Source organism: Odocoileus virginianus, chromosome 6 (genome assembly GCF_023699985.2).
Source record: "Odocoileus virginianus isolate 20LAN1187 ecotype Illinois chromosome 6, Ovbor_1.2, whole genome shotgun sequence".
NCBI lineage: Eukaryota > Metazoa > Chordata > Mammalia > Artiodactyla > Cervidae > Odocoileus > Odocoileus virginianus.
Window position 1 is genome coordinate 1,947,218 of NC_069679.1, and position 17,269 is coordinate 1,964,486.

Genomic DNA, 17,269 nt, shown 5'->3' on the forward strand with positions numbered 1-17,269 from the left:
TTATATGGACTTTTGTCGGCAAAGTGATATCTCTGCTTTTTAAAACATTGTCTAATTTTGTCATAGCTTTTGTTCTAAGAAGCAAACATCTTTTAATTTCATGGCTGCAGTCACCATCTGCAAAAGGTATGGTTGCTTTCACTCATTTTCTTAAGAGAATAACAATTTCTCAAAATAAAAACTATTTAAAAATCTTTAAAAGCAATTTGAAAAACAATATGAAGCATGTAATCTGTGATTGAGAGATAGAGGAGGGAGGGCCTCTGTGGAAAGGAGGTACCGTTTGGGATACACTCCCATTTGGTAGAACAAGCATATCTACTCTAATGGCTTCAAGAGTCACCAAAATCTTTCCACTTATGTATAACCTGTATTTTGAAATTATCTGTCACTGCCTGAAATTGCACAGAAAAGAATCTTCTGAATATCTAAGATACCCATTTAAAAACAGGGGCATCACTGAGAATTCATTCACAGCCATTGCTTTGATGAGTTGCCCGTCATTCTAACACCCCTTGGACTTGGCTTTACTGAGGGAGTGGGTGCTGGGTCACGGGCGGGGGGGAGGGGGAGCTCAAGAGTACTGAAGCCTGGAGAGCGGGGTGTGGGGGGACCTGAGTGGGGTAGCCCCCTGGGAGACTTGCGGCAGCACTAGGATCCTGAGCACTATCCTAGGATAGGAGACCGGGACAAGGATCCAGAGAGGACCAGAAAAAGAATGTGGGAAGGTATCCCAGGTTAAGAGTTATCCATTTCTTCCTCAATTTCCTCTGCTGAGAAATTGAGGAAGAAGTTCTCTTCCTGCATGTCTTAAGTTTCAGATCAGAGAATTCTTATTCTCTAAGTTCAACCTGGTATCATTATTGCTCTGTGACCTAAAGTGGCTTTTGGTTTTTTTTGGCTGGACTGGGAACCATTGTTTTTGTGGGGAAATGTGCCCAATCTTCTTCTTTTTTCTTTTTTAAATCAACCTTCTCCTCAAGGCTTCCTCTGCTCACTGCCTGGGGTTTTATTTTTATTTATCTATTTAAAATTTTATTTATTTATTTTCGGCTGTGCTGGGTCTTCATTGCGGTGTGTGGGCTTCTGTCTGTGGTTATCTCTCTTGTGTCAGCATAGGCTTAGCTGCTTTGCTACATGTGGGATCTTCCCAGGCCGGGGATTGAACCCATGTCCCGTGCAATGGCAGGCTGATCCTTAACCTCTGGACCACCAGCAAAGTCATCCAAATTTCAGATAACTGATCTACAAAGAAAGTTTTGAAACATAACTTGTTATGTGCCAGCCAGGAATTCCTTAGGTATATAAATCTTTGTACAATGAGCTATGTTGTAATGGAAATATTTTCACAGATATAATTCTTAATCTATAGCCAATATCAGTCATTAAAACATACTGTTCAGTCCTGGGGCCCATAAGAGTAGGATGTTATGGAGAAATTGGAAATGAGCCAGGGGAGACAAAGAAAATGACGGAAGGTTTTGACAAATAGCCCTTTAGGGAAAAGTCTGCATTAGTTCAGAGGAGAGAGGTGTGAGTGGACTGAATATCAGTCTTCAAACTATAACAGGATGTTACATTATTGACACCTAGTCTGTCTTCTGTGTGTTCACAGAGGGAGATAAGAGAGAAAATGAGCGTCAGCTACAGCGGAAGGATGTAGGCTGGTCAGAGGTCCCCAGCCTCTGAAGGTCAGAATCCAGTCTTAAGTAACCACGCTTCTTTCTCACCAGGGAAGAAGTCATTCTTGAGATTTTTCAAGAGGTCTGTCTGCTCCGCGGCAGGCTAACATCTGTCCAGGTGGTTTGCACACAGTGCTATTTAGGAAACTGATGAACTCTGTCCAAATACAGAAAATGCTTCAAGGCTGCAGAGTTAAGAAAGGCAAGAGGGGAAGGCCAGACAAGGGAGATCCAAGCCCTCTGGCTGTCTGTCGAGTGACAAGGCTGCTGCAAACAGCAGGGCCCCGCTGGACTGGAGTGTGTGGGGCGCGGGGCGGCCCTCCGCTCTCGGGGAGGCCGGGCCACCTCGAAGGGGCTGGAGGCCGTCCTTCTCATCACGGTGCTTCCAGGAGCTGCTCACAAACCAGAAAGGCCTCCAGAAGACAGCAACTGGAGACAGAGCCTGGAAACTGGGCCACATGAGGAAAAGTTGAGGGAACCACGTGGATTGACCTGGAGAAGATACGCTGGAAACCAGGGAGGACGAGAAAGTTTCCAATACTTGAAGTGCTGTCGGGCGCAGGAGCGATCAGAACTGTGCCGTGTGCAGCCCCAGAGGGAAAAGCGGAGCCAGGGGGTACAGACGGCCGGGAGAGAGAGTCGGCTGGAAAGGAGGAAGCGTTTTATAATGAGAGATACTCCAAGAGGATGGAGGCGCCTAGTGACACAGGAGGTGTTTGTGCACAGACCGGATGCGTATCTCACAAGGTCACCGACAGAAGAGTTTCTGGCTTTTTTTTTTTTCTTTCCCCCTAATCAAGGGAAAGTTCTCAGAGAGTGAGCTGAGCTAACAAGACATTTTTCGCCTGGTGCTCAGGAAAGGTGGCCTTTGCTGTCTCAACCACTAGGGGGCGTCAGGACAGCAGCATTCCAGAGCCGTCATCCAGGCTCTTCAGGTAGCAACTGGTATCAATCTGGTCCTGGCTCCTGCCTCCTTAATTCTGCCTTCTATGTCTCCTCCACAGATCTTTCCGGAATGCTTGCATTTTGATTACATTCTTTAGTATCCAGGGAGGGGACTCTGTACGTCCTGAGGCACAATTACCTGTTGTTTGTACTTTAAAGCTAGGTTTATTAATTGTATAAATAGATTAAACGATATTCCTCTGAAAATTCAAATACTTTATACAATTAAAAAAAATTAAAATTTATGAATTTAACCAATATAACATTTTCCAGGCATTTAAATGTTAATTTACACGCTAACTGGTTTTGTCTAAAATCCCGAGTATCCTATATCTGAATCTTTTAAATGCTCCAAATGCCTTTAAAAATAGAAACATATATATTGAATTATTGAAATGATTACAACACTATTATATTTATACTTATACTATTATAAGTACTTGCATACTTTATTTCTCCTTTCCCACTATACTTACTCTTATGAGTATTCTCATACTCTCCTGAGGATAGAGTATCTTCAAAAATACATATTTCTGTACCTTTGTGCTGACATAGTAATTATGTCAAACTCAAAAGCAAAAAAAAGGAAAAAATCAGGTAGCTCAGGTTGGAGATGCTGGATTTTAAAACGTCTTACAGACATTCAAAATCTTCCCACATACTTAAATTACCAACACATTTAGTCAATTAAACTTAAAGGCACAAGGTTATGTTTTTGGTACCTACAAGTGGAGTGCTGCTATAACAAGTACCTAAAACAGTTCGATTGACTTGGAACTGCTTAGAGGCTGGAAGAATTTTGAGGAACATGATAGAAAAAACCTAAGTTGCCTTGAACAGACTGTTAGTAAGACTTCAAACCTGGAGGATGCTGCTGCTGAGTGCTCAAAAGGAAGTGAGAAATGTGGTATTGGAACCTGGAGGAAGAGGGTTGCTTGTTCGGGAATAACAGAAAGCTTAGCAAAACTGTGTCCTGCAGTTATGTGTGAAGCAGAACAGGTAAGTGATGAACTTGTTTATCCAGCTAAGGTTTCCAGGCAAAATATTGAAGGTGCTACCTGGTTTTTAGTTGCTGCATATAGTAAAATGCTAGAGGAGAAAGATTAAATGAGGGAAGAACTGTTCAACAAAAAGGAACTGGGACTTGATGATTTTGACAATCCTCAGTCTCTCCAAATGGCAAAAGATGTTCAAAGTGAGAAATAAGTTTCTAGCACATGGCCTAAAAAAAAAAGCCAAGTGGTTATTGTACAAGTGGTTTTGTTAAAACCTTGGAAAGACCCAAGGATCAGAATTGTATTCAGTCCCATGACAGGCCTTCTCTAGAGATGAAGGGTGTGCCTCATACAACTTCTCAAATGATAAGGCCTGTCTAAGTTGTCCCTTAACCATCCCAGCATCTTCACCCTAGGTGAAGGAGTGCCTGTCTCAGAAAACTGAGGATTTGTATGTAAGGGAAATTGACAGGAGACCCACAAAGTATTAAGAAAAAAATTTTTTTTTCTTGCAAAAGCACTGCCAACTTAAACTGAAAGGGACAGAAAGAGTAAAAACTGAAAGGAGGCAGTTAGGTCTCCAAAATTCTACTGGCAGGAAGCAGGATGATAAACATACTCAATTGCAAATGTTCTGCCTTTCATGAAAAACGTAACATGACTCAGAGGGTAGAAGCAGGAGCTACCGGGGATTATTCCCAGAACTTAGAATCTAATCAAGGAGCTAGTAAGAATTTGCAAGGCTGAATTTCAAAATCTCTTTGGATTTTGGATTAGTAACTCCTTTCTACCTTTCATATATTCTCTCCCATTTTTTTTTTATTTGTTGGAGGCTAATTACTTTACATTATTGTAGTGGTTTTTGTCATACATTGACATGAATCAGCCATGGATATACATGTATTCCCCATCCCGATCCCCCCTCCCACCTCCCCCTCCACCTGATCCCTCTGGGTCTTCCCAGTGCACCAGGTCCGAGCACTTGTCTCATGCATCCAACCTGGGCTGGTGATCTGTTTCACCCATTTTAAATAGAAAGTCAATTACTATTTTACTGTGCCTATCCCTCTGCTGTGTGTTGGATGCTTGGGAGTTAGATAGGTTGCCTAGTTTTGTAGCCTGAGCATAACTATATTCAAAGAGACTCCTCCATACCTGGACTTGATTTAGATGATGAGATTCTAAACTTTGAACAGGTGCTATAGTGGGATGAGCGTTTTGGGGAAATTGGAAGGGGGTGAATGTCTTTCTCATGTGGTAGATGCACAAATCACTGGGGAAGGTAGACTGTGCCGGACCGATTCTAAGGTGGTCCTTACGTTACACACCAACTGGCTTTAACCTTTGTGTCATCTCTTCCTCTTGAGTGTGAACGGGACCTGCGAAATGCTTCTAACTAGTGGAGCTTGGCAAAGGCAATGGGATATGTGTGATTATGTGCACACGATTATATTACATAAAATTGCATTTCGTCTTGCTAGGAGACCTCTCCCCTGCTGTCTTTGAAGGAGTAAGCTGCCTTGTCCTGAGCTTCCATATGCACCAAGGAGCTGAAGGCAGCCTCCAAGTGATGGTCAACAAAAAAATAAGGTCTTCAGTCTGACAAGTGGCAAGAAACGGGAATACTCCAGTAGCTCTGAGCTTGGGACAGGTCTGACTCCAGTCAGACCTTTGAAGTCTATAGACAGGTGAGCAGGGAGGGAAGGTCACAAGCAGGCTGGTGTCTCCGGAACGAGAGGCAGAACCCCACAAAGACAGACTGAAGCTCATATTTGTTCTTGTTGTCTTTGAACTTGTAGACAAGGGTGTCCTGCAGACGCTGGAATCCTTCATCGTGGAACTGAACACCAGGAGTCAGGTCAGCTGAAAGGGAATCCAGAGAAGGGGGGCCATTGCAAGGCCAGCTGCTGCTTCACACCAGTGGCGTGAGTCGGCTCCCAAATTACTTATGCGGATACTGAAATATAGCATCGTGTAAACTTACCTGATCTTAAATATTTCTAACCTGTTAGCAGTGTGGGAGCAATTCTCTTCTACATTTCACCTTAAAATCACAAGTCTCATTTGCACTTTCAAGAGTTGGCCACAGCTACCCAGTGGAGTGTTCTCTTGTATTGTTGTATTACATTGTGTGTATCCATTTATCTGATAACAGAAATTTGGGTTTCCAGTTTTTGAATGTTATGAATAATGCTACATGCAAGTCATGGTGTAGACATATGTTCTTACTTCTCTTGGGTAGATTCCTAGGAGTGGAATCGTTAGGTTGTGTGGTAGATGTATGTCTAACGTTTAAAGAAACTGTCAAACTGTTTTCCACTGTGGTTGAACTATTTCACATTCTTATCAACAATGTGTGAAGATTCCAGTTCTTCCACAGCCTCACAAACATTTGGCGTTGTCTCTGTTTTACATCCTCACTGTTTCAGTAAGTAGATAGTAGAATCTCATTGTAGTTTTCATTTGCATTTCCCTATGGGCATCTTTCCACAAGCTTATTAGACGTCTGTGCACCACCTTTAGTGAAGCATCCAGTTGCCCCCAGGTGTAATTCACTCATTTGTTGACTTTTCTCCCTTCCCCATTTCCCTCACTTCTGTTTCCTAAGATAACTCCCCCCACCAAATTATCTGCACAAGACTTATCTCAGGGTGTGTTTTCAGAGCAACCTAAGGCAGGCATCATATTTGGTCCCTTGACAAATTGAAGTCTGTCCATGAAATAGCCATTGGGAGAGTTAGGGGCTAGCAATGACGTGATATAAAAACAATGAAAATAGCTGAGGAAACTGGAGAAGAGAAAACTTACAGAAATGATGATCATCATTTTTAAATACCTGGAAAACATTCATGTAGAAGAGGGTCAGGGGAGACAGGAGCATTAATTCGAGGTTATATATCAGACGTTATGCAGTGTGCCGAGGCCTGTATTATCTTATTCCGCCTTAGAGCAATCCAGGGAGGCAGTTACTATCTTTATCTTTCAAATGAGTAAACTGAGGTACAGAGAGTTGAAGGAATTTTCTCAAGGTCCAAAGTCAGTAAGTGTTTTAACTAAGATTCAAAGCCACACCTACTTTGCCCCAGCTTGCGTCTTCTTGGTGTCCTGTGCCTGTTACACTCATGGGTGAGACTGGGACCAACAGGCAGACATTCTGAGTCTGCACGATTGTCTTTATATGAATGCAGGGCTTGACAGAGATTGTTTAGATGTCCGCTGATGCTATTTTCTCTTTCTGGATGGAGGAACATTTCATGTTCCAGCTTCCTGTGCAATTAGATTGGGGCCATGTGCCAGAGTTCTGGCAAATGGGAATGTGCAGATGTGAGGCACCTGATATTTTCTTTCTCTCCCACTTTCTTTTTTGCCTCTTGGCCAGCTGAAAGCAGAGAAACCAGTAGAGGACTCTGGGAAGGGCCTGGGAGAAGGCAGAGCCACCAGACAGAAGATGCAGGGGGTGGAATAGAGAGATCACCTGGCGTGTTCACCACACTGGGCTGGGACATGCGCAACAGATGAACATACATATGATTAAGCTGCTGAGATTTAGGAATTGTTATACAACTGATATTCCCTAAGAAACCCTGAACTTCCTGTCTCAGAAAGCACACAAGCAGGGATCAAATGTTCAGCTGCCAAGGCTGTTGTAAAAGAGATTTCTTGGACAATGGACCAGATGACCTATAAAAATGATAGTTAATGTTTATTGAGCTATTATGGATCAGGCTTGTATGTGCATTCTTTCATTTAAAGTCTACAGTATACTTTATCATGCTCATTTTATGCATGAGGAAAGCAAGGCACAGAAAGGTTAGGTTACTTGCCCAAGGTCACACAGCAGGTAAGAGGTAGAACCAGACGCCCTTCTTACCGCTTCCAGGTACCTCACTGTCAGTCACTACTCCCGTTCATCTCTAAAGCTGAAGTTATCATTTAAAGGCTTGGAGACTAGATCAGTTTTGTCCATGCAGGACTTTTTTTCTTTGATTTTAAGACTTCAGACTATACGTGACAATAAAAAGATTTCACACAGAAATTCTGTTTTCCAGGGCCTCTTGAAAGTCAGAAGATCTGACAAAACTGGCTTGCAGGCCATGATGGCAATAGGCAGGTGGGGCTGAGGATGGTTTATTCCCCTTTAGGTGGGGAATACACTTGTCTCCTCACTTAGGTTATCATCAAGCCCCAGGAGCTTTTGGTTTAGTGAACCCTGGAAGGTCCCATCTAAAGCTACATTCTCCCCAATCACAGGGTTGGGCATCTAACAGCAACTCAGCTAGTGTCCACAATGAAGGAATAAAAGCAGAACCCAGATTCTCTCAGCCGCTCCTCTTCTTCCAGCTCTCTCTCCTGTGATTGGGAATCAGTGACTCTGAGTCCCTCAGTGGTAACACAGAAGACTAATAGCTTCCCTCTGGTTCCAAGCAGCCAGAACCCAGGTGAAGGCACCAGCAAATGCTGTGCCTGACGTGGGCTCATGTTGACCTCTTCTCCCAACTGAAAATGCTCACTTCTTTGTAACTAGTGTTTGCTCTGAAGAACCGGCCAGAGCTGGGGCTCAATGGCCAGCAGGTTGTCTGGTTCTGTCTCAGATTAGGTTGCGCACAATGGACCCTTTGTACAGTCTGTAGAGCGTGGCGTGGAGAGGCAGGCATGCTTGCTCACAGCTTCGGAGACTCTCTCTTAACAGCGCTCAGGATGGACAGGCACGATGTAATCCTCCTGGTGCAGAGCAGCCGCAGACTGCTAGACTTCTGTGTGGCTCCCTAAGCCTTGCACTTGGGGAGTTTTTCTCCCAGGTCGTTAGCCAAGCTCATTTGGAGGAGTGCGGGGCTGGGGCACGGCCGGATCAGCAGCTCTGACGCACACACAGCGTAAGCTCCAGACTGGCTGATCGCCTTAGCGGGTCCCAGGCCCGCCGCTCCCCACCGCCACCCTGTCCTCCCAGCCCACACCTGGGATGGTGCTGCCCATCCCCGGAGGGCTGGTGACCTGGCATCGGGGAGGAGAAGCAGAACACAAGGGCTCTTGCTGGAGGAAACTTCCTGCTTGTTGGCTTGGAGGTAGAAGGGGGTTTCCCCATAGGCTCTGACTTCTGAGGCCCCTATTGTGTAGCAAAGTGGATTGCTTAAGGCAGCTGTTCTGGATCTGAGGTCACCCCCCACCCCCAAGGGGGCATTTGCTAAGCCTGGATGCACTTTTGATGTTAGTGCATTACCCCCACGTTTCCATGGGGGCAGGGAGTGCTGCAGTCTTCTCACGGACACATCTTACAGCGCACAGGAGAGCCCCACCACAAAGAATTCCCCATCCCCAAATGTCCAAAGTGCCAGGGTTGAGAAAGCTTGCCTCAAAGCCTGAGAGCTTTTAATCCTTTTTTTAAGCTTCAAAATTATAAAAAGCAATTTATTGCTTTGCAATCAGAAAAAATGTTATTTTAAATATAGATGAATATGTTGGACTTCCCAAGTATCACCTTCTCCACTATTTATAATAGTGTTGGCATATAGAAGATACTCAATACCTATGTGTGCAATGAATGAATGACTGCTTTACTAGTATCCTTTAAATTGTTTATAAGTGGTTACTTCTTTCATTGAAGCAATATACTCTTTTAGGAAAAGAGAGGAAGGGAGGCATTGGACCGCTTGTTCGTTCATTCATTCATTCATTTTCTGCTTCTGGCTTTTGCATATGAGACCCTGACTCCCACGGCACGTTTTTAAGTAAAATGTTGTCAGTTTACTAATAAGGCTGGCCTCTCTCTTTCCTCAATCCTAGCACTGTTATTTGGGTGGATTTGATTTCATGAACTTCTGGTCCATTGTAGGAGAACCAGATTTGGTATTGATATGGATTATAGCTGTAATGCTGTGTTTTTTTGTTTTTTGTTTCTTTAACCAAGAAAGAAACATTTTATAATTGAAAAATTGAATTGTTACTTGTAATCCCTGAGTCAAAAAATCTCAAATTTAAGGATTTTATATATTGGTCAAAATGAGAGGCCAGGTGGAAACTGGATTTACCTCCGGCACTCCTTGGCACCCGCCAAAATCGCTGATGGCTGTGCAGCTCCGAGGACTTGGCTCTCCCGCACGGCTGATGGTTTCTTTATGCCGTCGTCACCGCCCGAAGCTCTGTCAGATACTGTGTACTTGTCTTACTGTCTGCTTCCTCTTCCAGGTGTGAGTCCTCTGAGAGCAAGGACCTTCTTACTTATCCACTGCTCTGCCTCAAATGGCGCCTGGCACTCTGGGGGCATGTCATGAGTGTTCGTTGAATGAATAAGTGGCAGAACAAAGGGGCCCAGAGACTGAATGGCCTCCCTAAGGTCGCACTGAGCCCAGTCGGGAGACTCAGCCGTATAACCAGGTCCAGGCCCTCTCATTTGGCTTGCCCCAGCTCCCCCAGCAAATACCCGGTGGGGGAGAGATGCTAGGCAAGCTCCTCTAGCACGGCAGAGTCTTAGGGGCAAGGGGTATGGGATGGCATCCTCATCTCCTACCTTGGAGGGGCCCCTGGAGGGGGATCTTAGGACATGACACTTGGGGTGACCTACGTGCTTGGCCTGGGCCCAAGCAATTTCTTCAGATGCAGGACCTTCAGCCTAAAACGGGGAAGGCCCCAGTTAAGCTGGGGTGCGTGGCCAGCCTGTGTGACAGCAACATGCATGAAAGCCTGTGGCGCCCTGCAGTGGCTGCTACCTCCAGGAAATGCTTTTCAGGGTCAGGGAGTCGTGGACTCAGAGGTCGAAGGAAGAGACCCTAGTGACCACTGAGTCCAGAAGTTGTAGACTCATCAGTTGGCCCGAAAGCATGAGAAATGGGGATGATTGCAAGTTGGGAAATATCGTCCTTTGTGAGAGGAGGTGGCGGCACTCAACTTGAGGGGAATGTTGACCTGTGGGAATGAGAGCCCATCGAGCCAGCTGGGCTTATTTTTTAAAGAAAACCCTGAAATGTGTGTTGGTATGTGTGAGAGGTAAAGAAATACACTGACTTTTAAACATTGGCGATTGCTTTAATTGAAGTGTGAATGTTAGGCAGTGTAACAGAGTGTAACTGCAGGCCAGGTCCAGCTCAGAGGCTGCTGACTGGGGGCTGCTGATAGCCTGCTGTTTCAGTCTATATAGGGGGAAACTGAGGCACAGAGTATAATGAATGCACACCCAGGAGTGTAGGATCCAGGCCCTGAGCAGAGAACTTCATTTTAAAAGATCACTTTCTAGAAACCCTCCTACACTGCAGTGGGAATGTACACAGGTGCCACCAGTATGGAAAACAGTGTGGAGAGTCCTGAAAAAATGAAAAATAGAGTTCCCATATGACCCAGCATCCCTGGGCATATATCTGGTCAGAGTGCTAACTCAAAAAGATTTGGGCAGCCTTATGTTCATAGCAGCACTGTTCACCACATAGAAGCAACAGAATGTGTATTGATAGATGGATAGGTAAGGAAGATGTGGTCTGTATATACAAGGGAATACTATTCATCCATAAGAAAGGCTGAAATAATGCTGTTTGCAGCAACATGGATGAACTTAGAGATTATCGTAATAACTGAAGTAAGTCAAACAGAGAAAGATATCCTATGATATCACTTATATGTGCAATCTAAACTATGACACAGGTGAACTTATTTCTGAAACAGAAACATACTCACAGACACAGAGGACAGATTCAGGTTTGCCAAGGCAGTGGAAGGTGGGGGTGGTGACGGGACGGTGGGGAAGGGATGGAGTAGGAGTTTGGGACTAACAGATTCAAACTACTATATACAGACTGGATAACAGCAAGGTCTTCCTGGATAGCACAGAGAACTATATTCAATATCCTATGATAAACCATGATGGAAAAGAACATAGAAAAGAGTGTGTGTGTGTGTGTGTGTGTGTGTATATGTATATATGAATCTTTGCTATACAGAAGTTCACACAGCATTGTAAATCACCTGTGCTTTAATTAAAAAACCATTTTCTATAAAGAGTAGTTAATTTGGCAAGAGAGGAGGGATATTGTAAAGAAAAAAATTAATTGAGCACCTACTAGGTTTCAGACAATTGGTGATTTCACTGTATAAAGGCACACTCAGCTTTTACAACCCTTTGAGCAAGTTACTTAATCTCTCTGTGCCTGTTTCCTATGTAAAGTGCAAATAATAGTAGGTAAGTCCTGAAGTTTTGGTACAGATGAACGATTCATGTGAAATGTTTGCAACCGATAGCCTACGTTGGCTCTCGGTGCTGTTGAGGTTGGTGTTATCCTCATCCTTATTGTACATGTGAAGAAATTGATTTCTGAGAGGTTATTTAAGTTGCCCATGGTTGTCCAGCAATAAATTAGAACCAAGAATCGGACCCTGATTGTCTGGGTCCAATTATAATTACATTGTCTGACTATGATTTCTCTACTTCCCTAGTTGTACAACTAGGCTGGTGTTATAAATTCAAGATAAGAAAAACAAAAACAGCCCATTTTTCTCCTTGGTAATCATTGTACAGACAGTCAAGGTCGAAAGTTAAGTTCTGTGGTATTTCCCTACACTTTCAACTGAGTATCATCTGTGATGATAGAAGAGAAAACATTACACAGATATTAAAAATGGTGGATAATAAAATAATTTCTCCTTGGGCATTCATTATGCAATTTGGGGGCAGCTAATTTATCTTCCTAATTATGTTTTACTTAAGCTGATTTTAAAATTAGTCTGTTTACCCTGGGCTCCTACTGATTAACAGCAGGGAGAGATGGGCTAGGAACATCTTGGGTGGTAGAGGAAGGATATCTGGAGAATTGGATAAACTTCCTGGATAATTTTCATGGAGCTATGGGTTCGTAAAAGGCTGATGTGTTGATGGTGCTCTGACTATAGACAGTCATCGGGATTTGTTGTCGGAGTATTTAAATATAAGGCTGTGACTCAGAGTCGCAGCCTGAGAGTTGAACGGACTCAGAGTTGAATGGACTCCGAGCTCCTCCTTGCTTAGTCTTTAGTGCTGAGAGTTCAGACAGTCAACATAGGTAAATCAAGCAAGCAGATGGAAAAGGAGGGCTAGCTGGAGGTAACTCCAGGAATTTCCTTGCAACAGGTGTCCAACAAAGATACAGGGCCTGTTATGTTCTGTGACTTATGCCAGGAGCGCAGACTGCCGCGATGAATAAGGCCATTGTCTCACGCGGTGGAGTTCCACAGTCTATTCAAGAAAACAGAGTTGTAAACACACACCACAGCCCAGTGGGATCAGGGTTATAAAGAAGATAGGGTCAGAGTGGAGCAGAGAAGAGACAATGGCAGTCTGCCTCCTCAGGAAGAGGAACCTTCCATCTCTCTCACTTCTGCTCCCTGTATGTTGGCGGAACCTCTGTAGGCTCCGCGTCAGCTGACTTCCGGCTAGTCCAGCCAATGGGAGGCCAGCGTGCCAGGGAGGGGTGCAGAGAGGACCAAGTCAGGGTGTTTCTCCTTTTTTCACAGCGTGTGAGTCTCTACTGTGACCCCACCTCCTGCCGGACAGGCCCACCAGGGTACAGCTTCCTCAAGGGGATCCCAGCCCGTGGGCCCTGGTTCCCTCCGCCCGTGGGCCCTCCAGCTCAGAAACGGTAGCGGCCTCTTGCGGATGCTGCTCTCACTGTTCCCCAGTTGGTGACTCAGGGTTTTCCCTCACCTGCTTCGAAACCAATCCCCTGCACGTAATTCACGCCATGTGAATGCGGAGCGTCATTTCTGTATTTCAAGATGGGCTCTAGTGGATGTAGAGAGCTGCCAGGGGAGCTGATGCTCGAACTGGCTTTGAAAGGGGAAGAAGAAATTTGCTAGGTAAAGATCCAGAATGTCCTAGATACAGTAGGAAATGGAAACACTTGTCCGTGGAGATCCAGGAGGGACAGGCCACCCTCTCGGGGGGAGCCACTGAAGATCTTCAGAAAGAGCTTAAAGTATGTAGGTATTTTAGAAAGCTCTCCTGACTAATTCTGCTTAGTACAGGTTGCTAAAGAAAATAGCAGGGTGGGCATGCAGCCTGTTTAGAGGCAAACAGTTCAGACCAGAAGCCCTTGAGGCTTGAATTATGAGTGTGATAGCTAGAGATGGGGAGGAAGGGACACACCCTAGATGTGAAGTGAAGAGAAAGTTGTGGACACGACAGAAAGTCGTGTCCAACTCTCTGCACCCTAGATATTACACTCTTAATTAACTCCAAGAAAAGAAACTTCTTATTTTCCTGGCACATAATAGGTGCTCAATAAATATTTGTTGAATGAATTAATACTCCAATAACATCTTTTCTCCTTTTGGATATTATGAAGGATGCTCATATAAACAATGAGGACCAGTTATTGTGTGGACACATTTTCATTCCTTTTGGTTATATACCTAGGAGTGAAGTCTCTGGGTCATATGGTAATTCTGTGTTTAACTGTTTGGTGGAACTGCCAGACTGTTTTCCAAAGTGGCTACACCATTTTACATTCCCACCAGTAGTGTATGGATTCTGATTCCTCTGTGTCCTCACCAACATTAGATATTATCTGATTTTTTTTTGGTTATAATCACTTGAAGGATAGGAAGTAGTAAGTCACTGTGATTTTGATTTGCGTGGCCCTATGATTAATGATAGCGAGTCTCTTTCTGTGGGCTTATTGGCCGTTGATGTGTCTTTGGAGAAATGTCTATTCCGGTCCTTTGCTGATTTTAAAACCCTCAGTTGCACCCTTCCTTCCCCACATTTCTTTCCCTCCACCAGAACCCGAGGTGCTGTGATGACACTGGGCTGGCAGGGCAGGAATGGGGGTGCAGACGTAGAGAATGGGCCTGTGGACACAGCGGGGGAAGGAGAGAGTGGGGTGACTGAGAGTCGCACTGACGTCTGCACACTACCAAGTGCAGCATAGGGAGCTGGTGGGCAGCTGCCGTATCACTCAGGACACTCAGCCCCTGCTCCGCGAGGACCTCGAGGGTACGATGATGGGGGTGGGAGGGGAGGGAGGCGCAGGAGGGCGGGGACAGATGTATACTTACGGCCGATTCCTGCGGTTGTATGTCAGAAACTAGCACACCATTGTAAAGCAATTCTCCTCCAATTAAAAATAAATTGAAAACATATTGGGTTGGCCCAAAGGTTCATTCGGGTTTTTCTGTAAGATGTCATGGAAAAACCCGGAGGGACCTTTTGGCCAAGCCAATATTTGACCTGTCCTGTGGAGCCTGTTAGAGCAGAAGGCAGAGTCTCTAGATCTGTGCTTGCTTTGTGGAGGACAGCTTGGGGTTCACAGCACTCTAGACCAGCTCTCTCTCTATTTACTGAATGTCCTTCCCCATTAGGATCTTTCAATTAGCAGGTGTTTACTAAGCACTGACATACAAATAGGTGGTGTTTACCCAGCACTTACCAGGCCCCGTGCTCAACACTTGCCATGCATTTGTCTCAGCCCTCATTACAGCCCAGGGAGGTGGTGGCACTTTTGTCCTCATTTTATCAGTAAAGAAGACACACAGAGGCTGAGTGAGCTGCTGCAGTCATGCAGCTAGTAAGTGACAGAGCTGGAATTCGTACCCGGGTGTCTGACTCTGCAGCCCTGGGTCTGAGCCACTAGGCTGTGCTGCCTAGCGCTGTGTGCGGTGTTATTTTCTTTATATTCTTTGGGGATGTAAAGAAAGCTGGCGGGAGGAAGATGTGAATACCCAGAGAGTCAGCTTTGAGGCTGAAAATATAAAGTAATTCAAGTCAACAAAAGGAAATCTGCCATAAGCCAGAATGTGATTATCGTCTGGTAGGGATAATGAGAGGGGTCATCCCAGACTAGGGGAATCAAGGGAGGAGGCTTAAGGAGGAAGCTAGGATTTGACCTGTGGTTTTCCTGCTGGTGAAGGGGACATGCTGAATTCCTTTGAAACAATGTAAGAACAACTTGGAGATCACTTATGGGCTGATGCAAATTGCAGTAGGGAATTAAAGGAGCGTTTAGTGTGGACTGTAGAAAGACATCTGGGTGGTCCTCTAGCTCTGAGATTCTGTGACTGGAGCCTGGAATGAATGGCCAATGGGTGGAATCACCTTTACTAACTTCTCTGCTGGACGGCCATAGCAGACTCATTTCATACGTGTTCCTATTTTTAGGTTGACATAGGCCTTTTCTGGGACTGCAGCTTTTCCTTTAGGAGTTTCCTATGTTTTATTTCACACATCACCTGTGATCACAGCAGCAAAGGCAGATCCCACTACAGCCGAGAAGGAGGCACCATCCCTCCCGGTCCATCCTCAGGATGATGGAAAGGCAAGCATCACCTGAGACTTGAGCTGACTCCGTGACGGCTTGGTCTTTCCGTAACTCAGGAAAGTGGCCCCAGCAGGAGGAAACTGAGTGTCTGAGAAGGAGGCAAGAGAAAGCTTGCTTGTCCCCTGAAGTAAAATCTGTTAGCATTTTAGTCTGTTATTCTTTCTCTTGGGGAGTCCTTAACCTACTCCATTTGGTCTAAGTGGGACGCAATCATATGTACTGTGTCCTCTACCACAGAGGAGAGGATATAACCTAGCTGGTCAGTCAGACGACTCAGCTGGCTGCCTGGCTGGCGACAGGGATGCCTCTTGTTCTCCAGTCATCATGAATCTGCATGCCCACCATGTAGTCCTTGTGTCTAGACATCCTGTTGTAGCAAAAGGACCTTGGTTATACACTGACAGCTTTTTTTCTGGGAAGAAGCGATCTGAAAATGTCTTTTTCTCCCAGTCCTCACCAAACCTAAGTAATTTTAAAAAATCAGTTTGAGAAAGATAAATTATATTGTTTTTCTAATTTATATTTCTTTGATTTATAAGAGATTTTTTTTTTAGTCATCTTTTTTTTTCTCCCCACTTTTTTCCCTTTGGCTGCACTGTGCAGCATGCAGGATCTTAGTGCCCTGACCAGGGATCAAACCCATGCCCCCTGCAATGGAAGCACAAGTCTTAACCACTGGACCACCAGGGAAGTCTCTTTCCCCACTCCCCCCAATTTTTTTTAATTGAAGTATAGTTGATTTACAATATCATGTAAGTTTCAGGTGTATAGCACAATGATTTGTTATATACATATGTATACACACACACAGACACACACACACACACACACACACTTTTATGTATATATACTTTTTCAGATTCTTTTTCCTGATAGGTTATAACATAATATTGAGCATAGTTCCCTCTGCCATATAGTAGGTCCTTGTTGGTTATCTATTTTATACACAGTAGCATGTGTATGTTAAGTCCAGCCTCCTAAATTATCCTCCCTACCCCCCTTTTGCCTTTGGTAACCATAAGTATGTTTTTTGTGACTGTGAGTCTCTTTCTGTTTTGGAAATAACAAAACATTTGTGTCATTTTTGTTTTTTTAGCTTCTACACATAAATGATATCATTTGATACTTGTCTTTCTCTATCTGACTTGCTTTACTTAGTTTGATAATTTCACCCATGTTGCGGCATATGGCACGATTTCATTCCATTTGATGGCTGAGTAACATTGCCGCATGTGTGCGTGTGATCACATCTCACGTTACCCGTTCATCTGCCAGTGGACATCCAGGTTACTCCCATGTCTAATCTTGGCTGTTGTAATAGTGCTGCTGTGGACGTTGGGGTACGTGTGTCTCTTCAAATTAGAGTTTCTGTTTT

General features: G+C 44.5%; 1 long non-coding RNA gene across 1 annotated transcript; it reads left to right on the top strand.

Moving 5' to 3' along the window:
- The first annotated feature begins 1,625 nt into the window (after nt 1-1,625).
- On the top strand, nt 1,626-5,673 carry LOC139035464 (uncharacterized). Its single transcript, XR_011488065.1, has 3 exons — nt 1,626-3,626; nt 5,104-5,310; nt 5,422-5,673. It is a non-coding gene; the product is annotated as an uncharacterized lncRNA (long non-coding RNA).
- The last annotated feature ends 11,596 nt before the right edge of the window (nt 5,674-17,269 follow it).